This window comes from Alligator sinensis, unplaced genomic scaffold, assembly GCF_000455745.1.
Source record: "Alligator sinensis unplaced genomic scaffold, ASM45574v1 scaffold1681_1, whole genome shotgun sequence".
Classification (NCBI taxonomy): Eukaryota; Metazoa; Chordata; order Crocodylia; family Alligatoridae; genus Alligator; species Alligator sinensis.
The window spans coordinates 44,019-53,109 of record NW_005843400.1 but is presented as its reverse complement, the minus strand read 5'-3'; the positions used below and the strand labels follow the sequence as shown (position 1 = coordinate 53,109).

Below are 9,091 nucleotides of genomic sequence, written 5' to 3'. Positions count from 1 at the left end.
AGGGAAAGACCCCTGGACCTAAAATAAATTTCCTACCCATCCCATGAAAAAAAAAAAAACAAAATCAAGATTTGGCTGTGTTGGTAATTGACAGTGTTTCCCTTTCTCACAGGAACATAAGATTATAAAAACGACATGGCAAATGGTCCACTAAGCCTAGAATCCCCTCTCCAACAGTGGCAAGTACCTGTGGAATTAAGGGCAATACATTTAGTGGCCTCCCTCTAGCCAGTGAGGGGAGTCTGTAGTTCTGCGTGGACCTAGACCCACTGCCACTGTATAACAAACATGCCCGTCTCCAACAGTAGCAAGCAGCAGATGCTTTAGAGCAGTGGTTCTCACACTCTCTTTAGGCTCAAGGAACCCCTCTGAAAATGCCAGTGCTCAGTTTTTTTTCCCCACTTTTTTTTTGACTGTGGAAAAAAATAACAGAGCAGTTCTTCCGTTGCAAAGAACTGAAAGGCCATTACAGGTCAGAATGTTTTTTAGTACTATGGATGCATTCCTATTTGAAAGCTCTGGGCTTATTTTATGAATCATGTTTGTACATTTAATAGTGCTAACCCTGTGTAGCATCCCGCAACACCCTTGAAAGGATCTCAAGATATCCCAGGGAGCTGAAATACCTGGTTAAGAACCATTACTTTTGAAGAAGACCATGTCTAGGGTGATTCATTCCCTGCCATACCCTCCCTGGTATCATTGGCTTAGGTATGTCAGAGGATACAATTCTGATTGTTCTATGTAACAGTTGCCAATGGATCTGTCCTCCCTGAAGGAGTCTAATCCTTTCCTGAACCTGAGAAATATTGGTAATATACCAAAATATTGAACATGAGTAAACATGCTCAATAAATGGATCAATAGTGAAACTAAAACATCAGCAACACATGCCATACTGGGAACACCTGAGAACTACCAGAGCCACAGTAATGATAAATGAAAGCAAGGTTATATTTCTGAGTCTCTAGTATTCTCCAATACCCAAATTCCAGCTACAAAGAGAAGCAAAAGCAAGGCTATCCACATCATGAGCCTTCCAACTCAGCATATGACCAAGCAGCCATTCTCTGCCTCTGCAGACAACACACGAGGGAAGGAGCCCCGAAGTTTCTAAGTCTGAGGAGAGGACAACTGTGCCAAACTTTTCCTGCCCACCCATCCAAATGCAGAATACTTACTCTAGTGCAGGGGTTGGCAACCCGCAGCACGCATGCCATTAGTGGCACGTGAAGACATTTTTCCTGGCACACCAGAAGACATGCAAAGAAATTGTTTGATTTTTTTTTTTTTTTTTTTTTTTAAGTTGCTGCTCTGGGCTCTCCCATGCAGCCACAAGTCCCAGCGCCGGGGCGGCACTGGGGCGGAGCCAGAAGAACACAGGCAGGGAGGCTGTCTGTGTTTGACTGCCCCCGCCCCTTGCTCTCAGGCTGCACCCTCCAGCCCGGCTGGCCTCTGGAGGGAGCTGCAGGTGGACAGGGCTGGGGTCAAGGCTGTGCAGGGTCACTGCCCTGGAGGCTTCCAGTGGGTGGCAGAGCCCTAGGCCCAGGCAGGCAGATGCCCTGTCCCACCCGGAGCAGCACTGGGGTGCCGAGTGCTGGGGCCAGGCAGTCGGGACAGAGTCTGGGTGGCGTGGGCGGAGGCGCCGTGGGCAAGTCAGCCTAGTTGGGCCCTTAGGAAGGTAGAGGCCGAGTAGGAAGTGGGGGCAGCCCCGGGGCTCTGCGGGCTCGAGCTGCGGTGGGCATAGCCCAGCCCGCACAGCTCCTCAAGGATGGGCTGCAACCACCCTGCACACATGGGGATGCTGCCTGGCTGGGGCAGGACACCAGGCTTGCAGGGCTTCCCTCTCCAGGATCGGCCTCCCTGCACGCTGGGCACAGTGCAAGCAGGGCAGAGCCATCTCCGGTGCAAGGGCCCAACCATGGGAGACCCCTAGAACCTGGGAACAGCCACTGTGGCTGCCTCAGCGTGCCTGGGTCCTGGCCTTGCCCACCTGCAGCTCCCCTCAAGGGGCCAGGGCTGGGGCAGGCACTGCACAGAGCCGCTGCGCTACAGGCTCCTGGCCAGCTCGGCCTTGAGCACCAGCTACAGCGGCTGTTCCCAGATGCTGGGGAACAGCTTGCAGCTGCAGCTCCCGCTCGCACTGTACCCGGCACGCACAGAGACAAAGCAGGGAGCTCACTGGGCCCAGAGTCCTGCCCCAGCCAGGCAGCGTCCCTTTGCAGGCAGGGTGGCTGCGCCCCATCCACACGAAGCTGCACAGGCCAGCTGGGCCCTACCTCCAGTGCTGCTGGGCCCCCTGCTGTGGCTCAAGTCTGCAGAGCCCTAGGGCAGCCCCCCACCTGACCCCAGCTCTCCACTAGGGAGCCGTCCCAAGGGCCTGGCCAGGCCAGCCTGCCCACAATGACTCCCCTGGTGCCTGCTGCTCCCTGCTCCTCTCTCCCTCTCTTCCCCCTCTCATCACAACATGCTTAACAAGAAAAAAAAAAAATCACAAGAACAAAGGTATTACATGAAGTTTTATTTATTGTCACCAGGTTTCGAATTTTTAGAAAACCTGGTATTTACTGTAATAATCATAAATGTTGCTGTTTTTTTAAAACTGTATTAAATATGCAGTGCATTTTTAATACAGTTAATAATCGTAATGTTCCCCACCCAGTTTTGTTTTTGTGGCATGCCAGCACTCAGGCACCTTACAAGGTAGACATTGTGGGTTTTTCGGCACTCCAGCCAAAAGACAGTGCCTACTCCTGCTCTAGTGGTTCAAAATCCTCCCTGGTAAAGCAGCCATCTCCTGCTGCCACTTAATGTAATGTGGCTCAGGCAACAGAAACCAGTGTCGGACAGAAGGTTCAGCATTCAAATCCTGATGATTCATGGTTGGGATTTTACAGTTGCCTGAAAGAGGTAATACATTTTTCAAAAGGCTAGAAGTTGCATAAAGATGTAAAAAAAAAAGTTGAAGTTGTGGAGTCAAACATTCAAAAGTTTAAGTACCACCATGCAATACAGTTGCCTATGCAACCTTATTTCTGGTCTGTTAGGCATAACTACTCTGATTATACAATTAAACTTTATTTTTCAGTCACTCATTCAGTGCATAGCACAAGAGAACTAAATTCAGATTACATGATCAGGCCTATAAATGCCAAATTCAAGTTTATTTAGGAGTCTGTTATGTAAAACTTAATGATTCCTCCATACATTACATTTGCAGATGCTGGCTGATAATAGGTAGACTGACAGACTTAAAATTATAAGTTGGACAACAGTTGACAAAACAGAACATGTGCATATGTGCTTTTTGTGGTTCTAAATAAAAATAAGGGTAGTGGACCAGAAGCAAATAAGAGGTCAAGAAGGGGCAGAAGATGGTTGACAGTAGCAGCAAAGTTAAAAGAAAAGAACGTAGCTGAGAGGTTGCCACTATAGAGCAAGAAATCTCAATGCCCTAATACAATTTTTAATAACCAAATAAGGTTTAGATTTCACTAACAACCTAATGAGCTACAATCTTTCATAACTGCTTTAATTAAATAGTCTAATTACATCTAAAATAAATGTGATTAAGGTGTACATTTATCCGAGTGGTTTGGATATTTTACAGAAGAAGTTTAAGTATAAAACAGCAGCTTGCAAACCGTGCCAGTGGCTGTCTGAAATTTAGGAACTCACAATCATGAGACCCTCTAAACAAGGAATTAGGTGTTTTTATGTACATGGAGAAAAAAGGAAATCTGATTTTTTTCCTCATGTATGGGTGGGGCTACAGGACAGGTGTGGCAATCTGGTGACTAGAGCAAAAGAAAAAGCTGACTTCTTGAACGAATTCTTGCCTCCATATTCCTGAACAGGGACCGGTACATCCCCCCTACTAGAATTGCAGACGGATCCAGGGGAGGCACCGCCGTGCCTAGGATCAGGGACGACCTAGTTAGGAAACTTTTGGAGGGGCTGGATGTGTTTAAATCAGTAGGTTCAGATGCTCTTCACTCAAGGGTGCTGAGGGAATTGACAGGGGTCATAGAGGGGCACCTGGCATGGCTCTATGAGCGCTTGTGGGCCACTGGCCAGGTACCAGAGGATTGGAAAAGGGCCAATGTGATCCCCATTTATTAGAACGGGAGAAAAAGAGCACCCAGACAATTATAGGCCAGTCAGTCTTACCTCGGTCCTTGGGAAGACCTTTGAGAAAGTTATCAAGGAGCACATCTGCAAGGGCCCAGCAAGGGAGGTAACGCTCAGGGGCAACCAACATGGGTTCATCGATGGCAAGTCCTGCCCGACTAACCTGGTTTCTTTTTATGATCAGGTCACAAAGTTCCTGGACGAGGGTGTCGGGGTGGATGTCGTCTTCCTGGACTTTAAGAAGGCCTTTGACACAGTTTCCCACCACATTCTCTTAAAAAAAACTAGGTGACATTGATGCCTACACAGTCAGATGGATGGCAAATTGGCTAGATGGTGACACCCGGAGGGTGGTGGTGGATGGGTCATTTTCGACCTGGAGGGATGTGGGCAGTGGAGTCTCCCAGCGCTCGGTCCTGGGGCCTGTACTGTTCAATATCTTTATCAGTGATCTGGATGTGGGTGTGGAACGCGCGCTGTCCAAATTCGCTGACGACACCAGGTTGTGGGGCGAGGTGGGCACGTTGGAGGGGAGGGACAGAATCCAGCTAGATCTAGACAAATTAGAGGTGGGCAGATGAGAATAGGATGGAATTCAATGCAGACAAGTGCAAGGTACTGCATCTAGGGAGAAGGAACCAGCAACATGCCTATAGGTTGGGGAACACCCTTCTTGTCAACACGATGGCAGAAAGGGATCTTGGAGTCATTGCTGACTCCAGGATGGACATGAGCCGCCAATGCGAGGAACCAGTCAGTAAGGCTTGTCGTGAATCTACAGATGCATCACAAGCAGGTCCAGGGAGGTGATCCTTCACCTCTATGTGACATTGGTCAGGCCACAGTTGGAGCACTGCATCCAGTTCTGGGCGCCACACTTCAAGAGGGATGTGGCTAGCATTGAGAGGGTCCAGAGGAGGGCCACTCGCATGGTCAAGAGGCAGCAGGGCAGGCCCTATGAAGAGAGGCTAAAGGCCCTGAACCTATTCAGCCTCCACAAAAGAAGGCTGAGGGGATCTGGTGGCTGTTTACAAGCTCACTGGGGGGACCAGTGGGAATTGGGGGAGGCTCTGTTCCCCAAGGGCACCACTGGGGGTTACTAGGAATAACGGCCTCAAATTGTTAGAGAGAAGGGTCAGGATGGACGTCAGGAGACATTCCTTTACATTTAGGGCTGCCAGGCTCTGGAATGGGCTCCCAAGTGAGGTGGTACTCTCTTCTACCTTGGAGGTCTTCAAGAGGAGGCTGGACAGATATTTGGCTGGGGTGATATGACCCCGGCACCCGCTCCTGCCTGGGGCAGGGGGTCGGACCTGATGATCTGTTTAGGTCCCTTCCAACCCTAAGTACTATGATACTGTGAACAAAATATGAAAAAACTACCATTTAAAGGAATAAGCATCAGAACATTTAGTACTATGAAAATAAATTATTTTAGAATATTTAATAACCAGCAGCTGAGTAGGAGCTAAGGAAACGTGGTTTCTAACTAAATGGATTCTGTATTCATTCAAGCCTGGTTAGCTGAAAGTTAACAAACAGTATACCATCTTCAAGCAGAAGGTGATACAGGCTGCATTTTGTTCAACAGCTTAGACTGGAAATTAGGGGTGCATGGATAAAGATTTTGCTGGCCAATACCAATAGCTGATTATTAACCAGCCATATCAGCCAATACCGATCCAATAACCAACATTTAATAATAAAGCTTGTCAAATAAGCTTTAGTTCAAGCACCCCCACCGTTCTTTCTAAGCGTGGGGATGCTGATACAGGAGACACAGCAGCACTTTACTAATTAAAGCGCAGTGCTGCCCCCCCCACACACACACACTCCTGGAGCACATGTAAAAGTGCCCTGTGCAAGTTGCAGCCCCGGCCCTCCAATCCGAGCCTGGGGGCAGCTGCCTAAGTCTGAGGCTGTCCAGGGCTGGGTGGTCTATGGGCACTTTAGAGCGGCTTGCAGAGTCGCTTTAATTAAAGCACCACCCCCCACTCCCACTCCCTGCTGGGGAAGGACTCTGCCACACACAGCGCGCAGGGGGGGAGGGAGTAGCTGCCCTGGCCAAGCCCTCTGCTCCCGCCCCTGAGGAACAGATCCCCAGGCACCATGGGTTGAGTCATGCTGGGCCAGGCCAGGTAGCTCAGCTCTGCCCACCCTTGGCCACCCCAGTCACATCTCTGGCATTCAGCACCTTTTATAGTGTTCATCCTGGCCCCAGCCTGCAGTCTGCAACAGCCCCTGGGACACCACAGCAGCTGCTCCACTCCTGCCCAGCACGGCCCACCAGTGAGGGGATAGGGGTGTATCCAGGGTCACCCAGGCTCACGGGAGAGAACCCAGGCATCGGGGGGGCTCTGGCATAATTAAATAATCGGAGAACATTATTGGCTAAAAAAAAAAACAATAACGTTCATTTTCCTTTTAATCAGTGCTAATCTGATACACAGCCAATATATCAGTGAACCTCTTCTGGAAATAAGGCATTTAACAGTTAAGATGTCCTAAAAAAAGCAATACTGTAAGGTAGATAAATCAGCACATACAAGTCCAACATCCAGAATAGTTCATTTTTCTACAAACGTTACTTTACAAAGATCTCAGCTCACTTGAAAATCCCAAATGATCAGTGGTATTCCTCCTGGTTTCTAGAGTTCCTCTTTTGTTTAAAAAAGTTGTCTACAAACGTAAAGGCAATAATTTTGGAAGAATTTCCTATATTATATAAAAAGCACCTTCACTGTGGCAAAAGGCTCAAAGCAAGCAATTCTCAACTAGGAGAGAGAGTGCAACAAGTTAAAGACTAACTTGTGCCCCCTACCCTTCCTGATCTTAGACTAACGAAGTTAACTACCTCTCCTCTAGTCAATGATGGCACCACACAGCTGAATGAAATGGACTGCAATCGATCTACTTTAGAATTAAAGAGTTAGACTTTAAGATGCCACCCTTACAGCTGTTACTCAATTATACTAGTTACCAGGTCCATAGCCATATCACAGGATGTAAATGCTTTGCCTGGCATACAATTCATTTTACACTGCAACAAACCTGCAAGTCAGCACCTCTTGTTCAAAAGAACAGTTCAACACATGTGGTATTCCCTAGAGCAGGTGTCAATCATTGGGCCAGCAGGCCATATTTGGCCTACAGAGTCTCCCTATCCTACCCACCAGACTGCACAGTTGGACCCTTTGGCCCTGTTGGGCATGGCAATCAGTAGTAAGCTTGGCTTGCTGCCACCAGACTCCAGTGTTCCTCCAGCCCCCACCAGACCTGCAGTGCCCGCCCTGCACCACGGTGGCTACTGAGGCAGCCCTCCTGACCCAGGTTGGATCCAACCCGCAAGGAGCCCTGCAGTCCAGATCCAGCCTAGTGCCCCATTGGGGGCAAATACTCCTGCCCAATAGTAAACTCATCAAGTCTTTTAAAATAATCCTAGTAGATACACTGGTATAACAACTGGTTAAAGCAAAGCTACTGATAAGGGTACTTCTACCACCAGTCTCAGGACTGACCTCCATGCTAAACAGGAAAACAATCAGGAAGTCAACAGACAGCAAGAAATATTGAAAATTACCAAATGTTTAACACAAGCCACATTCTGATTCTTAAGAGTTCTGCTTAAATTGTTTGTTTTTTAAACCGACTAAGTTTAATGTAAAGCATTCATAACCTTTATACAGAATATCTAATTTCTTCTGTGACTTTAAAGCTTTTTAAGTACTACCTTACTTCTTTAGAGAATAATAAAATTTGGGGGTACAGAAATTAATGCTGAACAAGCTTTCTCCTTTATCACCTTTTAACTCTAGTACAGAACCTTTTACACTCCACCAGGGCTAAGTACTGTGACCCACTGAGCTGGGAAGCTTCAGGGCTAGTCCATTCAGGAAAACTGACCACAGAATAACCATAGGAGAGTACACCATAATAAGAGCAATTAATGCAGATTAACTATTTGAGAACAGCAGCCACACAAGGGAGGTACACCAGCACAACTAAAGCTGAATAATTCTCTTGAGACAGCTATGGCAGTTTCCCCTTTGTAAACAGAAACAGATCCTTTTCTGAGCTCACTAGCCACCAGCTTCAAACAAGCCCACATATCAGGAAGCCTAGATGGCAAGACATACCAAGTGGGGATATCAGCCTGCCCCCACTTAGTTCTCTAACCAGCTCGGCCAGCTGCTGGGAAGACAGAAAATGAAGATCCTGATTTCCCCAGAAACAATGAAGCAAAATCAATATTCTCAATATAGGGAGACGGGAAAGGAGGATGAACGATTTCACAGGGCGAGAAGCAGGCAAGAACCAGTAATGAAGCCAGCTACTTAATCTAAGGGTGGGGCCCCTAAAAAAAAAAAAAAGATAACAATAATTTAGTTACCACTGCTGGACTGCCAGGCACACAACCGTCCCTTCACAAGTGCATCCACCTTGCAGAAAGCATTATTTCCCACAGATTCACCCCCAGCAAGTGCCATATACACGGAGATAGATATTAGTTTCCATTGTGAATGTCATCTGTACAAAGGCAGGCTACTGCTGAGCTAGGCCTGCACAGACTGGCCTCCACCCAAACAATAGCAGCAAAAGTGCGAATTCTGCCCCAGCCCATAGGAGCTGGGGGGAGGGGGATGCTGCTTCAGAGCCCGTTTTGGACCGAGCCGGCCGCCCGCGGGTGAGCGCAAAGCTGTCAGAGCAGACCGAGGCTCTGCACCTCTTTCTCTCCGGCAGGTTGACTCTCACTCTCTATCTCCCCTCCCCTGATCTCAGCTGGAAGACAACAGAGGCTCCCCACCACCTGCTCGGCCAACAACAAGAGTCGGGGAAGGCAGCCGGGTGCCACGCAGAGGCCTACCGCAGCCCCCACACCCCGCCGGGATCCAACCCCCTTCAGTGGCCCAGGCGCGGCCTGCCCCCGCGGCTGGGGGGGGGGGGGGGGGGGGGGGGGGGG

At 48.6% G+C, this 9,091-nt stretch overlaps 1 protein-coding gene across 3 annotated transcripts in view; it reads right to left on the bottom strand.

Moving 5' to 3' along the window:
- The window catches only part of KPNA3 (karyopherin subunit alpha 3), a 91,253-nt gene extending 82,190 nt beyond the window's left edge, over positions 1-9,063 (bottom strand). Inside the window, exon 1 of one of the 3 annotated variants that reach the window (XM_025195095.1) lies at positions 8,996-9,063. The gene's annotated coding sequence lies outside the window, so the exon portion shown is untranslated. Of the gene's footprint in view, positions 1-4,170; positions 4,209-4,294; positions 4,328-8,995 lie in introns of those variants that run through there. The other 2 variants (XM_025195094.1, XM_025195096.1) reach the window with 2 other exon arrangements.
- Positions 9,064-9,091: the final 28 nt, after the last annotated feature.